Here is a 16,992-nt window from a genome sequence, read left to right as displayed (position 1 = left end):
GTCTTACTATTTCACAGTCCGTCAACATTCTTATGCCATCGCATCATGTGGAGCCATATGCGTTTCTTTTTGTACAGTTTGCTCATAAGCTTATCAATTACTATGTTAACTTATTCTGAGGTTCTGGTCCCTAGACCATTACCTTGTGCCATGAGATCATAAATTAAAAATGCCTTGCATTATTTTTTCTATGAGGAAATTGTATTGTATAAGTTTATTATTATACATTATTTTCACAATAGCAATAAAAATTATTGCTTACAAAAACATGCAGATTTTTTATAAAAAATACTAACTGACCTTGTTTTACCCCACATATGTAAAATTAGTGTGTGTCTTTGAAATTGGGATCAAAAAGTAAAATTCTTTTTTACATATGTTTCAAAACCATTTACAATATAGCCTACTCTGTCGAAATCCAACTGATGTTACTATATTTTGCAGCTAGACTCACTTTGTGACTTTGAAAAGTGTTCTTCGCATTGCTTTTCCTATGACATCAATTTCTCTGTACACCAGAGGTGACTAAGAAACATATTTTGTTGGTTAAAAATATTACAGTAAGTGACTGTCCTCCATGCAATTTTCAAATAAGAATCAATCAAAGCTTGTGTGGTGATGTGCAAATTTTCAGTCAATTTTAACTGGTTTGGCACTTCCGAAGGTTAAGGTAGTTTAATGGTTGAAAGCACATTGCAGTGAAGCTAGCTGCAAAAGTCAAAGGGTAGAGGATTAGGATTTCATTTCCTTTTAGCTGTTGCCATGTCTGTTTTCTGTCCAAGCTGCCTCTTGCCGCCGTTTAACCCAAGCTTTTAAAGACAAGAGGGGTTGAGAACTTGAGGGCCTCTGGCTTCACTTTAACAAGGCGTCGCTCACACTTTGGTACATAATTTGTCATAAATGTCAGAGGTCGCTGGATGTTCGAAACCTACAGCCAGCAGATGGTCATTATGACAGCAGTTATGTTTCAAAGCAAAGGATGTTTTGTGGTACTTACTTTAGTGTGTTAGTGTTACACCTCAGAGTATATCTGAGAAGATTCTAGTTTAAATCGAATCATCCTTGTGGTTGACTGCCTGACAGGTAGTAACAAAAGATGGACCAGTTTTCAAAAGATGTTCTGTATGGTTATTCTGGTCTAAAATTTACACTATGTCATTCTTTTTTTTCGTCCTTATGCTCAAGCACTGATTATGTATTTCCCAGTTCTCATTTCTGAGAAGAATTAATAAAAACAAAATTAAGTAAACAAGTAAATTATTAAAATGGGCTAATATGAGTTTCTATATTTAGCCAGACCATTGAAATGGTATAAAATAAGAGATATAAATGAATTTCTATGCTGCAGCTAAATATTATCTAGTAGCAGCATCAGATAAAACAATAGAAAACATTAGATTACATTCTACTATGCTTCTAAATTTGGTAGTTTAAATTTTAATAATTTGATCAATCTTTTGCCCTATTTTACTTACGCCATTTTATAGTAAACAATTTTTGACTGGTCATAAGAACTGAAATTAAAATCAAGACTCAGATCCTACCGTATTTCTGTTACACAACCTCGGCAGAATTGGTGGAATAAGTGTTTGTGTTAAATAAAGAGCTCCACGACTTCTCAAAATCTTCTTGTTCTTAAAAGCATGAGTTTAGCATAAGAAGCCTTGGACATAAACTAGTCAAATATGTATTTCTATTAAAATTCATGATCATGCAGATAGAAATATTTTTGAGGCTAGTTGAAAATAAAAAGAGAGAGAACCCTAGCGCTGCCCCGCTGGAAGTGTACTCCTGAATGCCCGAGCACACAGAGAATGTGAAGGAGGATCTCCTCACATAGGCACTAAATGATACAGAGACCCGGGGGAAGATGCTGATGGCAGCTGTGGGGGCTTCATCTATCCACATATCTGTGGGAACACCCGCTCCATGAAAACTTAAACTTTCTGTGAACATAAAATTCTTCCCTAACATTGCTGATAATTTTATCTCACAGAAGATACAGGAATTGTTACTCTGAACTTTACTTTAATCTATAAGGAAGAATTGTTTAATGATCTGAAAGTGGCAGTGACTTTGGGAGAAATGAAGACATACAGTGAGAGTTAAGTTTAGCTGCATGCAACAGAAACTCCAAATTAACTGGTTTAGTGCATAAGATTTGATTCTTTGTTAAAAAAATCCAGAGGTCAGCTCTCCAGGGTCAGTGTAGCAATATCACATATTAGTGCAGATCCCAGCCTCCTTTCAGCCTTTCATCCAGAACAGAATAGGTTAAGAACATGGATACAGAATCCAACTTCACTGCTTCCTAGTGGTTTAATCTTTGGCAAGCGCCTTAATCTCTCTATGCCTCTATATCTATATCTGTAAATAGATTTATAATCACTAACTATAATTTATTTTAATGGAAATTGTTAATTGGGACTGTGGATAGTAATTTGTAATAACTACTCAAAAGTAATAGTAGCGAACATTTAATGAGAGCTTCTCATGTCCAGGCACTGTTCTTAATTCTTTACTTGCTAAGAAAGGTATAGATTATAAAATGTAGCATCAAACACCAGCCCGGGCAATGTGGCTCTATGATCCCTGCTCATAAGTACCGTTTAGAGATGAGGAAACTGAGATCCCTGCCTCATACGATCGTTTTAAAGCATGTATGAGTTAATGTATGCAAAGTGGGAAGAATAATTTCTGGTACATAGTAAATGCTATAAATACTGCTGCCCATTATTATCACTGCTGCTTTTCTGATGTGGCCCTCTTCAGCATAGTCCAAGATGGCAGCTGGGGCTCCAAACATCTCATCCTCATTAAAGGAGAAGCTTATGTCAGCATCCTTTAAGGAAACTTCCTATATATGCATAATCTCTACTTATATCCAATTGGCCAAAATTTATGCCCATGAACATGCCTTGCTACAAAAAAGGTTGAGAAATTTATTCTATATCTGGTAGAATTTGTGGAATTTATCACTCAGGAAATAAAGGAAAACTAAATATTGAGGGACGAAACTAACAGTTACTGGCATACGTCATCTAGGAGTTCATAAAAGTATTGGAGATTCTTAGAGAGACACGTACCTTAGATTTCTAGGAAAGCCATTTATAAAATAAAACATAGATAAAAGTGTAGGCATGATCTGCTATCTAGAACTCCTTCCTTCAGCTTCCCAGAGAAGACTCTTAAGGGAAGAACAGTTAAGCAAAACAAAAATAAAAACAAAATCTATGAAGAAATAAAGAAGGAACATATAAAGAAACCATATAGAATGTTTTGATGAGCTAAGCTTTACAAATAAAAAGTAACATCACAGACCTCTATGAAAAATACCAAGAAGGGAAAGTCAAAGATGAGATAATGTTCTAAGAATAGTACTGGAAACAGGAAAGCCCATGTTAGTTCTGCTTGGTAAACAAAGATGAGTAAAAAGGGAGAGCCACTTGGTTTGGGGAGATGACAGTGAAATACAGAATCACCCATCTCTTAGTCTTCATCTTCAGCCTGCAGTGTAAAGATCCTTCATACTGAGAAGAGTGCAACACGTATCATTGAGACACTTACCTCTGCCTGCTGCGTCTTTCCTGCATTGTGCTTTGCACATGGTTTCTACTGTCTGGAATATCTTTTTCTCTTATTCACTCATGAAACTCCCACTCAACCTTCAAGAGCTTGTTCAAACCACAATCCTAGAAATCCCAGAGAGAGTGGGAGAATTTCAAGAAGACATATGTCAGATGATATGCAACTTCCTTTCCACAAAGGGGTGGGATAAGTCCAGCTAAGGGCAGCCAGATGTATCAGACTCAGAATTTTAGTTCCAGACACTAGAGTTCCTCCTAAGCAAGGAGGTCAGGAACAGATTGATCCAGCCCAGGAATAAATGCCAAAATGGGGACAAAATGGAAAACAAAGTCACATATCAAGCCCACTGAGATGAAAACAGGGCTTACCTAATGATTCGCATTAGGTGGAAATGTTACAAAAAGACAGTAATTTTATTTAACGTGAGCTTTAATAATGAATTTAATACTAGCTTTAGTGATTTCCACAAATGTCTTTGGATGTCCTAAAAAATGTCTCTGGTTATCTTCAGTTGTCTTTTCTAGTCGCCAGCTTCAGTTTCCCCAGTTGTAAATGGACTTTTAAGGCAAGTTATGACAATTAAGTAAGATGATGCATATAAAGCACCCCACTTCGTTGCTGGCACAAAGTATTTGCTCAATACTATGTCATGTTAAAACTCACGAATAGGTTCAATATCTTGCCTAAAATAGTTAAGATGAATCAACAGTCTCCCAATTTCCAAAAAGAAAATGGTTTTACGTCCACTTGAATAACTCATGTACCCAAAGTTGAAATCACTGTGCTGCCTCTCACTGCACTCCTAATCTGGGTCCCCCTTCCTTCTGACCTCTCTGTCTCTGCCAATGTCTTCACCTTTTCTAGGTTATTCAGGTTCAAATATTTAAAGTCCTATTTGAATTTTTATTTCACATCTTTGCATCCATTCACTTGTCAAGGTATGTAGATTCTAAATGCTCTGTGTCACTCACATCCATTCCTATTAACAGAGTTCAAGTCCTCATTTCTTCTCTTCTGGACTGTTTAAAACCATCCTAACTGCTCTTTCACCTTTTGTGCCTTCCCCACACTAATATAGCCTCTAGAACTCTCCCTGTTGAATTTCAACTCATTTTCCACTACCCATCATGTCAATCTGTCAGTATCATTCAAAATCCTAATTCTGTCATCTACAACTTATTATCCTTCCCTCACTGTATGCCCCACCCTTGCTTTCTAAATTACTATCCAAATCACATAATTTTTTAAAATGTGCAATAACACAAAGCAAAGAGCTCTACCAACACAATTGGAAACCATTTATAAGGTTGATATCAATTCACATAAATTTAATTAAATAAATATTTATTGATGCCCTTCCATCTACAGAGTGGTTCAGTGTGGTAAAAGCATTTCACAATCTTGTTAGGTCTACAGCCCTGGTTTGAAATTCCAGTTTTCCACATAACGGTAATTTGGAAAGGAAATTTTAAGTCCACTGAACAGGCCAAAGGGAATATAATACCTAACTTATAAGCTTAATGTTAATTAATAACATTACCAGGAAATGCAATCTAGTTCAATTTTCGAAGATGGAGAGTGTTCAATACATTTTATTTTTTAAAATTAAGCATGAGGTTAAATTTGCAGAGATACAAGGAGTAAGAACATCTCCTGATCTCAGAAACCTTACAGTATAGTTGAGAGGGATTATACATGTGATAAAACAAAAGTGCACAAGTATGAATAGAAATGCTGAATGTGATAAGTCCCAGAGAAATGCAACGGAGTTCAGGGTAGAGGTCACACCTGTCCTGAGGGTAGCGCCTAGTCAATTGTTCTTGAAATTGATTCCAGGGCAATGGGGAATCAGTGAAAGATTTTAAAGCGGAAGTTAAATGATTAGAGCTAGACTTTAGTAAGGCTCAATAGAGAGCAACATGTAGGTTATATAACAGGCATAGAGAGAGAAAGCCAGATAAAAAGATACTAACATTACTTTTTTACCTTACTTGACTCTCATGCTGCATTTGAAACCAATGACTGCTGCTGCTTCTTTCTTTCTTTCTTTTTTTTTTTTTAAAGATTTTATTTTTCTCCTTTTTCTCCCTAAAGCCCTTTGGTACATAGTTGTATATTTCGTTGTGGGTCCTTCTAGTTGTGGCATGTGGGACGCTGCCTCAGCGTGGTTTGATGAGCAGTGCCATGTCCACGCCCAGGATTTGAACCAACGAAACACTGGGCCTCCTGCAGCGGAGCACGCGAACTTAACCACTCGGCCACAGGGCCAGCCCCTGCTGCTTCTTTCTTCATCTTCTCTCCCATCTCCTTTTTTTCAAATTATTTCTCTTTCAAGATCTTACCAAAAATCTTTGGTTATCCCTCAGTCTTATTTCTGATTTCTTTTTGCCTACTCCTGTCGTAACTATTGATGTTTCTGAAGTTCTGTCATAACCCTCTTTTCATATCATTCCATTGTACTCTCCTTCAGTGATTTTATCTAGACTCAAGACTTCAAGTTCTGCCTATATCTCGGCAATTCCTAAAACTAAATTTCTTTGCAGAATTCTCTCTTAAGCTAGAGATTTTTTTCACCTGGCTCCTAAACTTCTGCAATTGAATACTCATCACTTCTAACTCAAGTTAAATCAGTTACCATCTTTAAAATGAACCTTCACTCACTTATTCCTTCAGCAAATAGTTCGTGAGCCTATGCTCTGTACTAGGCACTGCCAATAGGCATTTGGGCTTCACTGGTGATAGAGATTCCATTCCTTGTGGAACTAACATCAATTTCACCCTGGCAATGATTTTCAGTATTGTGATTCTGATATTGACACCTACCTCCACCAACTGTTTCTAATTTTTTAGTTACTCTGTGATGTCTTCAGGAAAATATTCAAGCTTCCCAGAATAACATTTTAAAAAGCAAAAAGATAAATTAGCGATCTAGTCCATGCTTACCTATTAGGGTCATTTTTTTCTGTACATTGCAATTTATATAATTTGTAATTCATCATATAAACAATGCTCTAGCTCACCCATAGCCCTTGCCCGTCCTGTTTCCTCTGTCTGGAAAGCCTTCTCCTCTTCACCCATGCTCCTTCTAGCTAATGCCTACTCATTCTTTGAAACTCAGCCAAAGCAACAGCTTTCACATGACCATTCCTTCATTTCCCGAGGATGGACTAAGCAACCTTGTCTATATTCCTTTGAACGCTTTCCAAGTCTGTTATAAATATTTACTTTTTTATGTTGGTCCAAGTCATTTCTGAGCTAATGGAGTATGGGGACATCATTGTTATTATCTGATTCCCTCCACCAGTTATCATATTAATACTTCTCAGATCCAAATCCATTCTTCTTTGCCCTGCCTTGTAATACTATAGCTGGCCCCTTCAAACATTTGCCAGCTGACTTGATGTGAGGCTTTATTAAGACAGGGAACTGGAAGAACACAATTAAAAGTGAAAACAGACCTTTCTCAGGGAGCAACCCACTCACACCCTTCAGCAGTTTACTTGGCCTCTTGGCAAGGCTTTTGCAGGGACTGGCTCTGGCCTGACTACATCCCCCATCAGGTTTCTCAGCTACTCAACGGGACACTTCTAAGGATGATGTACCACCTATCCTATGCTTGAGCATTTTTCTCAGCCCTCATATGGGTTAGTCTTAGTGGCCAGCTGGGCACATGTTTTACTTCAGCAAGTTTCTTAGGCACCATCAGGCTGTGTGTTTTCGTGTCCATTGTGCTTTCCCCAATAAGGTCTGAATCTCTGCATTGGGGGGATTCCTCTTCTAAGTTCTTAGTTCCTTTTTGTTCACTCTCCCTTGGCCCTAGATATAATAGTTGCTTTCTGCGTTTGCTTTTTCTTTAGCCTTAGGTCCTTTTTATCTTTTTTGCTGGCTAATTCTTTATATTAAATTTTCCCTGTTCAAATTAATGTATAGTTTCTCTCTCCTGGCTGGACTTTGACTGATACATTCCCTAGCACAATGCTGGGCACATATTGAGAACCAAATAAATTGTCGTTGAATTGCTTAAATAATGATGCAGGAAAGAGGCTAGAGGTCTAAACTGCTATATTAGCTGAAGAAGGGCTAGACGTAAGAATCCCTGAGGATTCAAACTTTATTGAAGATGGCAACCACTTACCTACGAGAGACAAGACAGAACCAATGATAACACCAAGATTTTGAGCCTGAGAGACTAGGAAAATGGTGGTACTATTAACAGAAATAGACACCTAAAGAAGAGAATTTTTTTGGAGGGAAAGATGTAATTTCAAGTGATTTTTTAAAAAAGAATATGCTTATTGAGAGAATGGCATTTTTGGGGGTGTCTGGAATATATGTAGCTTTATTAATCGAGTGACTCCAATGGCTAAAACATACAGTCCAAAAATCTCAATGAATGGCTTAACGGGCAAGATGTCTCTTTCTTGCTCACCAAACAAGTCAGTGCCAGTGTCTGGTGGAAGGCTCTTACATGGTGACTTAGGGAGTCAGGACCCCTCCACCTCACGGCTCTACCTTTCCCTCGGAGTCCTCTGTGGGATCCTCTGCATCTGGATGCAAATGGGGAACAAGAGTGAAAAATAAAAGTGGTTTGGAGACTAACTGGCCATATTCTGATACCTGTGGCATATTCAGGTGGGAAAGAAAAAGCAGGAAGAGTCTATAGCTCTTTGGTCTTATTAGATTATATTAACTACTCAAATTTGTGTGAAAGGATCCTAAACGGTCTCACTGTACTGTGAGATATGTGAGAAATCAGCAAATACTTCCTTTTTTAAGCAATAAAATTTTTGTCTTGGCTTATCATTTGGGCTTATTTTTAAAATTAATTAGCTTGCTCTCAAAATAGTAATGGCTCTTTTCAGTGACAGCCTGGCATATTGAACATAACTTCCAATAGAAAAGTTAGCTTCTCTAACTAAATGGGTACTACTGACAAGGAATACACGACTTGCGAATATTCACCTTACAAACATCCTTTACATCGTTCCAGAAGAAAAGTTGTCTCGCTATAGTTTCACGTCTCAAATATAACCATGACAACTAACACATTAAAATATCACTATGTGCCACACCATGTCATGAGTGAAGTATATGGATTATTTTACTTAAGACTCACAACTGCCGCGTGAAGTCCTGTTTTAGCCCGCACTATTACCGTCGGAAATGTATTTTTCTCCAATGTGGGGAACAGATGGACCCTCAACTCTGTATTTTCCTTGGGCCCTTTTTCTTTCTCCACTTAACTCCTTGTGTCACTCCAGCTTCTAGATGCTGCCCAGGAGTTACCATTTTGGGACAAATCATAGGAAAAAATCTCATTCTTCTTTCTGATGAGAACATGCTCTTGGTTTGGGAAGTGAGAATTCAAAATTAATTTCTACAAAGAAAAAATATTAAAAGTTCAATGCTATATTAGCATTAGAACTATAATGTTTTAGTGGAAAGAGATCTGATAAATATTTTACAATATAAATAGAAATAATAATAGCCAATACCTGTAAAGAATTTACGTAGCTTCCCACTGAATTTGGGATTAAATCCAAACTCTTTAAAAGAAATTTTCCTCTATAATATGGCTCTTGAGCCATGTCTCCAAAATCATTTTGAACCCTACTCCTATTTATTTCTTATGTTTCAGTTATAGTGGTAATTTCTTTTTCCTTCAGTTTCTAGAATATTCCAAGCTCTTTCCTATTTCATGAACTTGCCACATAGCTGTTCTTTCTTTCTAGACAGTTCATTATTTTAATTTTCTCCTGCCTGCTCCTTCCCATCCTTCACCTCACTTCTGAAGGGAAATTTTCCCTGAGCACTTAATGTGGAGTAAATTCTCCTAATATTTGTTTTTCATAACACTCTCTTAAGTTACTTCAAAGCGTTTATCACGATTTATTATATTTATTTTGTATTTATTTAATGTTAAAGCCCCTATCCTTAATTCCATTTTTTATTCATTCATTCAATAATTCTAGTGAAGGAAAGAGAAGGATAAGAGTATAGTTAGAAAGATCGGCAAAGTCGAGTACTTTTAACATATATAAGATACTTTTGAATATGTTTGTTCTAGTTTGTGCCAGCTATGTAGTGTTGTGTAACAAATTATCTCATAATATAGCGACTTAAAATAACAACCACTTTATTAAACCTTATGATTTTGTGAGTCAGGAATTCAGATAAAGCCTGTCTGGGCAACTCCTTTTTTTCCAAGTGGCATGGATGGAGGTTACTTAGTAACATTCAGCTGAGGGATGGGCTGGTCATTAGAATCCAAGATGACTCCACTCATATTTCTAGCCCCTTATTGGGGATGGATGGAAGGGAGGCAGGTTTCTGTTGAGAATCTTGACTGGATCCTCTTTAACATAGAGACGTCTGGTTAGTCAGACATTTTTGTTTTTGTTTTTCTCATTTTAATAGAGTCATGTCTCTCACTTTACTTATTCTCAAGATATACGGTTCCTAGTCAGAATTTTTATATAGCAGCTCACAACTTCAAGAGCACGTGTTCAGTTTTAGCCAACAAGACAAGCACCACTGCCTTTTATGAAGTAGCTTCACAAGTCCTATAGCGTCGTTTCCAGCAGACTATTGTAGTCGCATGGCCACCCAGACCGAAAGGGAAGGAGAGTTGACCCCACCTCTCCGTTGAGAAGTGTTACAAAATTTGCAACCCTGTATTAAAATCTCAACAATATTCATACTCTACAATAATGTGCTAATTGAGTTCTGAATAAACAAGAATCAGAAATCATAGCCTTACCTTTAAGGGTATACAAGAATTATGGGAAATTGTTCTGTAGAAGTTATAGTTCAATAAAAGAAATATACATTTCACAGAGTATACATTACATGGATATCCGGAACATTTCGGAAGGAGCATCTCTTTCTCTCTTGTCTAGCTGTCAAATCCTATCCACCTTTTAGGTTCCAGCTTAAATAGCACTAACACTTGTAATTGAAGTCTTCCCCAAATCTGCCAGTCAAAACAAATCTACCTTTCTACTGTACTCCTAGAACACTACGAAAGTATATTTATCATAGGATAATCACAATGCATTCAATAATTCCATGTTTCTTCTGTTAGAACATGTGTGCCTAATAATTGTGGTGCAACATTTGGATACGATACAGAGTACACACTCAACAAATAGATTTTAAATATTGAGTACTTCATAAAACATAAAGCACAGCAAATTTGATCCATAAGTCTAGCACAGAAAATCCTAACCACGAGTTAAACAGATATTTGTAAACTAGGAGATATATTTATAATAGCATTTCTGTGTGGAAATCCATTTCAAGTTCTAAATGAACAAGTTGGAAACAAACGTTTTGAATGCTATCATTGCTTATTAGTTCATATTTGCTGTGTGTTTCATCTGGAGGAATTAGGAGCTCCACATTTGCTTGCACGCCCTTGGGGATTTCCGGGAGACCTGCAGAGTATTTAGTCTCAAATAGTATATAAGAGCATAGATTCCAGAGTCAGACTGCCTTCATTCATTCTTCAATACTTACTAACTTTGTTTTTGACTTTTTTTGAAGCCTTAGTTTCTCCATCTGTAAAGAGGGAATAATAGTAACTGTTTCATAGGGCTGTTGTGAAAAATAAATGATATTATTCAGGTAAACACTTAAAGCAATAACTAGCACATAGTAAGCATTTATCAAAGATTCTCCATGGTTCTTTGAACTTCAATCAGAAGAATCAGAATTGACAGACTTACCTATAAAGACATCTAACTTCCTTCTCTCTCTATTTTACCTTCTCGGAGGTAAGCACACTTATCTCACACAACTTGCTCTCCCTTACAACGTTTAACCACACTTTATAATTACAATTGGCATTGTGGTTTACAGCATTCTTTCATGTTTACTATCTATACTTTTTAAAGATGCCAGAAAAGATGGTTAGAGGCTTTGACCTTGTCAAGACTAGATCTGGGTGGAAAATTGTTTAAGAATAAACTGTTGGGAAATCTATATTGGACAATTTCTAAGGTAAATTCTGGATTCTTGGAATTATTTAAAACTTTACATAGGATATTCACTGAGATAAAATATATATGCTGAGAGGGAGCAAATAATAAATATCAGCTGAATTAAATTTCATAATTTGAACATAGCTGTGTAACCAGAACCCAAATTAAGTACTGATTAAGTTATAGGTATTTGCAATTAAAATATTTATATTATCATTTTCTAAAATACAAGATTATCTTATTTTCGCATTTATATTTTAAAGTCCAAGACAAATACTCTTCAAAGATAAAAAGAATTAAATTACCAAAATGATAAGTATACCTGAACCTTTGAAGATTTTCCTTATATGTGATTGGTGAAGGTGTTTTGAGTGAAGAATAAATGTTTACTTTAAAGCTCAATAATTAAAATCATTAATAGTTTTATCACTTCTTACCTCAGAAGAAAAATTTGCACTTTATATAAGTCCTTATCAAATAAGCTATTAGCTATATAACACATGTGTACATATAGTAATATAAATAATGATAAAGTACGCATATTCTATACTTGGATTTTCAGTAATTAAGTCATTTTATTAATGGTGTTTCCCTAAGAGGCTAATCGCCAGTCATGATACTGAAAAAGTTAATAATGGAATTTAAATGACACTTGGAAATTGAGGTTGAGTCCCTCATGGACATTCAAGTTTTATTTCCCATCAAGACACCTACCCAGGGAACGTTCAGGATTATAAAACACAAATACCTTGATATTTAGTGAGGTGAGGGGCACTATGCTGCTTTTTCCTTTTTTTTCTTTTTCCAACTTGTACTTGGTCAACTTCCTTCTGTGAAGTATAGATTCTAGAAAGATATCTCTTCAGACATGGGTTTTCCTTTTCCCATGTAAGAACAAATAAAGTAAAATTATATTCAAAAAGACATTCTGCCTAGAAATTAAAACTTGAAAGTAGGAATCAATTGTGTTAGAGTGTGGATCTCACTTGATGTACAGGTTCTCTATACAGCATACAAATCCTACAAAATAAGCCATTTTTCTTCAGACTTAATTAAACAGCATGAAGTCCCAGGCATAGCTTCAGCCATGGACTTCAGAACATGTCTTGTAGAAAGAATTGGGGAAAGAACGTACAGAAAATCAAGGAATGGTAGGTAGGTAGCCACTAATTAATGAAAAAAGAGCCCCAAATAACTCCAAATATTTAGGCTAGATAGTTTAAATGTGCTTACAGGGGTGGCGATTAGCCAGTTTGAGAGATGGTCAGTTCATTCATGGCACAATGCAGGTCCCTCGGAGGCACCGCTGTGAAGGGAGACAAAGAGTTGGGGCGGCCCCACCCTCACCCATTCTCCTCTCCTGCAACACCTCTTGTTCACAAAGCCCCTTTCAACTGCTTCTTTATTCTGGGTGTTTACTTTTACCCATTCAGATCCTGGACCCTGGACACAACTGAGCCACAAGCAGAGCATTGAAGAAAACACACCCCAGGCCAAGGATTCAATAATTTGGTACAAACGCTTAGTGAGTTTTCACTTTTTACAACACATAAACTAAAGGTAACTTTATGCAAGCTAAAATAAAGTTCCTGAAGAGAACTATTCTGCAGTAACAAAGGAAAGTTACTATGTAAGCATTTAGGAGGGGTCTTTTCCTTGATATTTTAAATGACCAAGCATGGGAAAATAGCACCACCTGAGTAATGTAAGAATGGCAGAATAAAATATCTGTTGTATTCTAGAGTTGATGTACTTGGTTTTGAATTTGATTTTATTTTTTAAGGTTATTTTTGTAATTCAGAAATTTCCTTAAGTGTGAGATAAAGGAATACGTATATGATATTACCACATGGTATATATATATATCTCTCTCTAAAATATTTCCCTATGGTATGTGATTGTATATATGTAACTTTGCAAAAAGTTACACCTGTAAAGGGGTGGAGAGTTTTTAAATTAAGGCCTGTCTTAAGTTAATCAATAAAATGAACAAAAAATGTTCAATGAATATCTAATTTTTTAAAAAATATCATAATCAAGTCAAGGGAATATTTGTAATGATATCACCATATACAATTGGAAATGTCAACATTTGTGAAAGTTTATTAGACAATTCTCTAAGTCATTTGTGTAAAATGGAATAGATTTTATTTAATCTCATCACTTGTGCAGGTGCTACAGTATAATTTAAAAGGTATTTTAAATAATAAAATAATTAAATACTGGTAAAATCTATGAGAAAACTTTAGTTTTAATTTGAATGAAATTAATCAAGTAAAGGTTATTAAATCCAGTGAAAACTACTAATTTACTACACTGTATTTCTAATTTTACAAAAAGCCCATTTTAAATCGGCTTTGATTTTTTTTTAAATGAAGCGCATATTTCAAACTCTATAGGAGTCCATAGCGTGGTAAGCAAGATGTATAACAGCATTACCCAATTATAATATTGCGGGCTTTCAGTATCCTTAATGTAAAAGTTAAAATAATTTCTCATATCAAGGAAAAAAATGTTATTATTTCCCAATACCTCCACCTTTGCTTTAGAAGTATACCCACGTTCAATGTATTATTTAAGCCTTCATTTTTAAATTATTAAAAATTATGAAGCTTTTATCTCTTTAATCAGTAATAAAGGAGTGACATAAAGACATTTGAATATTTCACTCTCTTCCTTTAAACCTGTAGCTCATGTATGTGTTTTTAATTGGGATGATCCGGCTCTTCTAAACTCTCAGACACTTTCATTAAAGCACATGTGCATGCAAGCAATGAGGCCCCTTTAGAGCAGTCATAAATTTAGTCACTGGGAAATGAGAAGGCTTCACAGATGACTTAATTTGCTGTGGGAACCTGCGCTTCCTCCGCGTGTAACCTCTGCATTTGGCTGCCTGCGACCTTCAGCACCATCCACCTGCTGGAAGCCATGTTTGATTCTCTGACGGGGAAACGCCTGCTTGACAGCAGAATGGTATCATAGGACAGTGTGATGGAATTTTTCTTTCTCTGTCATCATTAAGGGGGTTCCCCCTATGGTGAGGGGAATGAAAAGTACGATTTAATGTTCTCTGGAGAGTGGCAGGGGGCAAAAAAAGGCTCAAAGCTTCACATGCTGCTTTCGGAGTGGGTCATTTCAGTCCTTGTGGCGAATGGGATGTCCCAATGGAATTTGCCATAGACTGGTCTGAAAAGAAAGGGATTAAGACCCTTTTCAGGATGGAAATGTAACAAAAGGACCACTTTTATGATGTAGCAGCATAAAATAAGGGGCTCTATTGTGCAACTGATTGCTAAAGATCTTTGAATTGGGCAGCCTCGCCTGGTTGGCCCTGTTCCCGAGGGTTTACAGAGGCTTGTGCAGAATGATATGTCTACACTGGAAGCCGAGTTCTTCGCTCTTTTAGGGACAAGCAAGAGATTATCAGTCTGCTCCTACATGATTTTTTTCCACACCTACCGAAAAGTGGCCTGTAGGGAGATTATGCTCAAGTGAAAGTTGCTGCTAATTAAAACAAGTAATTAGTGTTCCTCCAGGCTTTGTGGTTTCACTCACTTTTGCCCGCCAGACAGCATTAGTTTAAAAGCAATCCAATTTCTAGCAATAACAGACTGTAAAAAAGTCATTTAACAAGTATATAAGTGTAAGGTTACAGTTCAGCCGTTGATTTATCTCTTCGAGGCTATTTAGAAATACTGTAGCAAAGTTGAAGAGAAAGAAAGTTAAATAGCTTTTTAAAAGAATTTTAACGTTAAGGAAAAAAGACCACATGCCTCAGTCCATTTACCAAAATGAAAAAAATGACAAGCAAAAACTGGGAGCATATGAGATTTCCTAAATTGCATTAGGAAACCAAAATTGGATTTAATGCTGTTTTCTCGTAGAACCCTCACTTAGCATTTTGTAAACAGATCATTTCATTAAGTCCTTTTGTTTCTTCTCCCGCCTTTGCTGAAACAGGGACTTTTTATTGACTGATTCTCATTGAAATGAATTGGAACAGTGGAATTTAACGCAACACGTTATTACCTCCTTTTTTACAATTCCAAAATGACTAGCATGGCTCTAGTTTGCATATCTGGTGGGAGGATTTAGTTAAACTAGAGAGATCTTGAGAGAGATTAAAATATTTTATTATAAAGAGATATATCAGAAATTAATATAAAAAAACCATACCTACACTGAATCATGCCCTGCTAAAATTCTTGTCTAATTGCTCAGTTTTTGTAACCTGACATCCTTCTGTAATTGCTGCCTTTGCCTTTGCTGCTTAAAATGATCTATTTCTGAGGTTAGTATCATCAAAGACATGTGTGCTATTGTGCAAGCAATTCAGTATAGCTCATCATTAAAATTAACCATAAGTCTACTTTCCCCTTAAAAAATGAATTCATAATACTTTAGTTAATGCACAATTTTCAGGTTTGTGGGTTCTCCAATGCTACATTTTTTTTTTTTTTAAAAAAAGCATGCCAACTATTCCTCTTCAAAACAGAAAACTTCCCTTTGGTATGCATTTTGTATGGCACTAATCGTATAAATATTAAATATGTGAAAAGACATTTATTGTAAACTGTTAATACTACAAAAATGTCAGCTATTATCACATATTCAACTAGTTCTGAATTTAGTTATCTTCTTTAATGGATTCCAATTAATGAGGTATTAAGTAGCCTGATTTTGATCATTTCAGGTTGAAATAAAACCATAGACCTATCACATTTTAAATAATTTGAAATATGAAAATGTCTTTTATAAAATCTAGCAGCTTGTTTAAACTAATGAAATAAATTTTCATCATGGAACTTATGAACTCTAAACCACATTTTAGAGTTCAACATACGTTTTTCCTTTCCGAAAGTTTATTTCATATGATTATTTAAAGTATAAGAGTTTCACCACCAAGCTTAAAAGGAGAAATTTTGCATTTAGCATGGGGTCAATAAGCAGAATTTATTTGAATCTCTGCTTATGTTTTAAAAATATCCATGAGAAGAAAAAGTATATTTAACTCAGTATACTTTTTCCTAAGAAGGAATCTGTGAAATAATGAAGAGTGCATTCATTACTAAGTGTATTTATTGTACAGATCATTTTTCCAATAGAAACTCTCATCTTTGGAAATCCTAAAATCCACTTTTAATCCTTGCAGAAAGTAAATGGGGTATATTGAAAATGTTTCTGCCATATTGTGCTTTTTCCCTGATAATCAGAAGTATACTCAACTGGCATTTTAAGATATCTTAATTTTTGTCTTGTTTTTGAATGGTAGAAAGGCTTCTTTCAAAATTAGCCTTTGATAGTATTTGATTTTCTTAAATTGAATTTAGGCTACATCTATCAGCCTCTTCTCGAGCTCAGAATTTGCTTTTTATTTCAGGGCTGATAAACTGGAGAAGGTGACTATGGCAGCACAGATCCA

The 16,992-nt window shown here is 35.8% G+C and overlaps 1 long non-coding RNA gene across 1 annotated transcript in view; it reads right to left on the bottom strand.

Moving 5' to 3' along the window:
• LOC139046303 (uncharacterized) overlaps positions 1 to 16,992 on the bottom strand; it is a 49,212-nt gene that overhangs the window by 24,098 nt on the left and 8,122 nt on the right. Inside the window, exons 2-3 of the long non-coding RNA XR_011506145.1 lie at positions 12,804 to 12,876; positions 11,107 to 11,148 (exon numbers count right to left, since the gene is read on the bottom strand). This is a non-coding gene — a long non-coding RNA (uncharacterized lncRNA). The remainder of the gene's footprint in view (positions 1 to 11,106; positions 11,149 to 12,803; positions 12,877 to 16,992) is intronic.

This window comes from Equus asinus, chromosome 9 (assembly GCF_041296235.1).
Source record: "Equus asinus isolate D_3611 breed Donkey chromosome 9, EquAss-T2T_v2, whole genome shotgun sequence".
Taxonomy (NCBI): Eukaryota; Metazoa; Chordata; class Mammalia; order Perissodactyla; family Equidae; genus Equus; species Equus asinus.
This window is presented reverse-complemented; position numbering and strand designations above follow the sequence as displayed.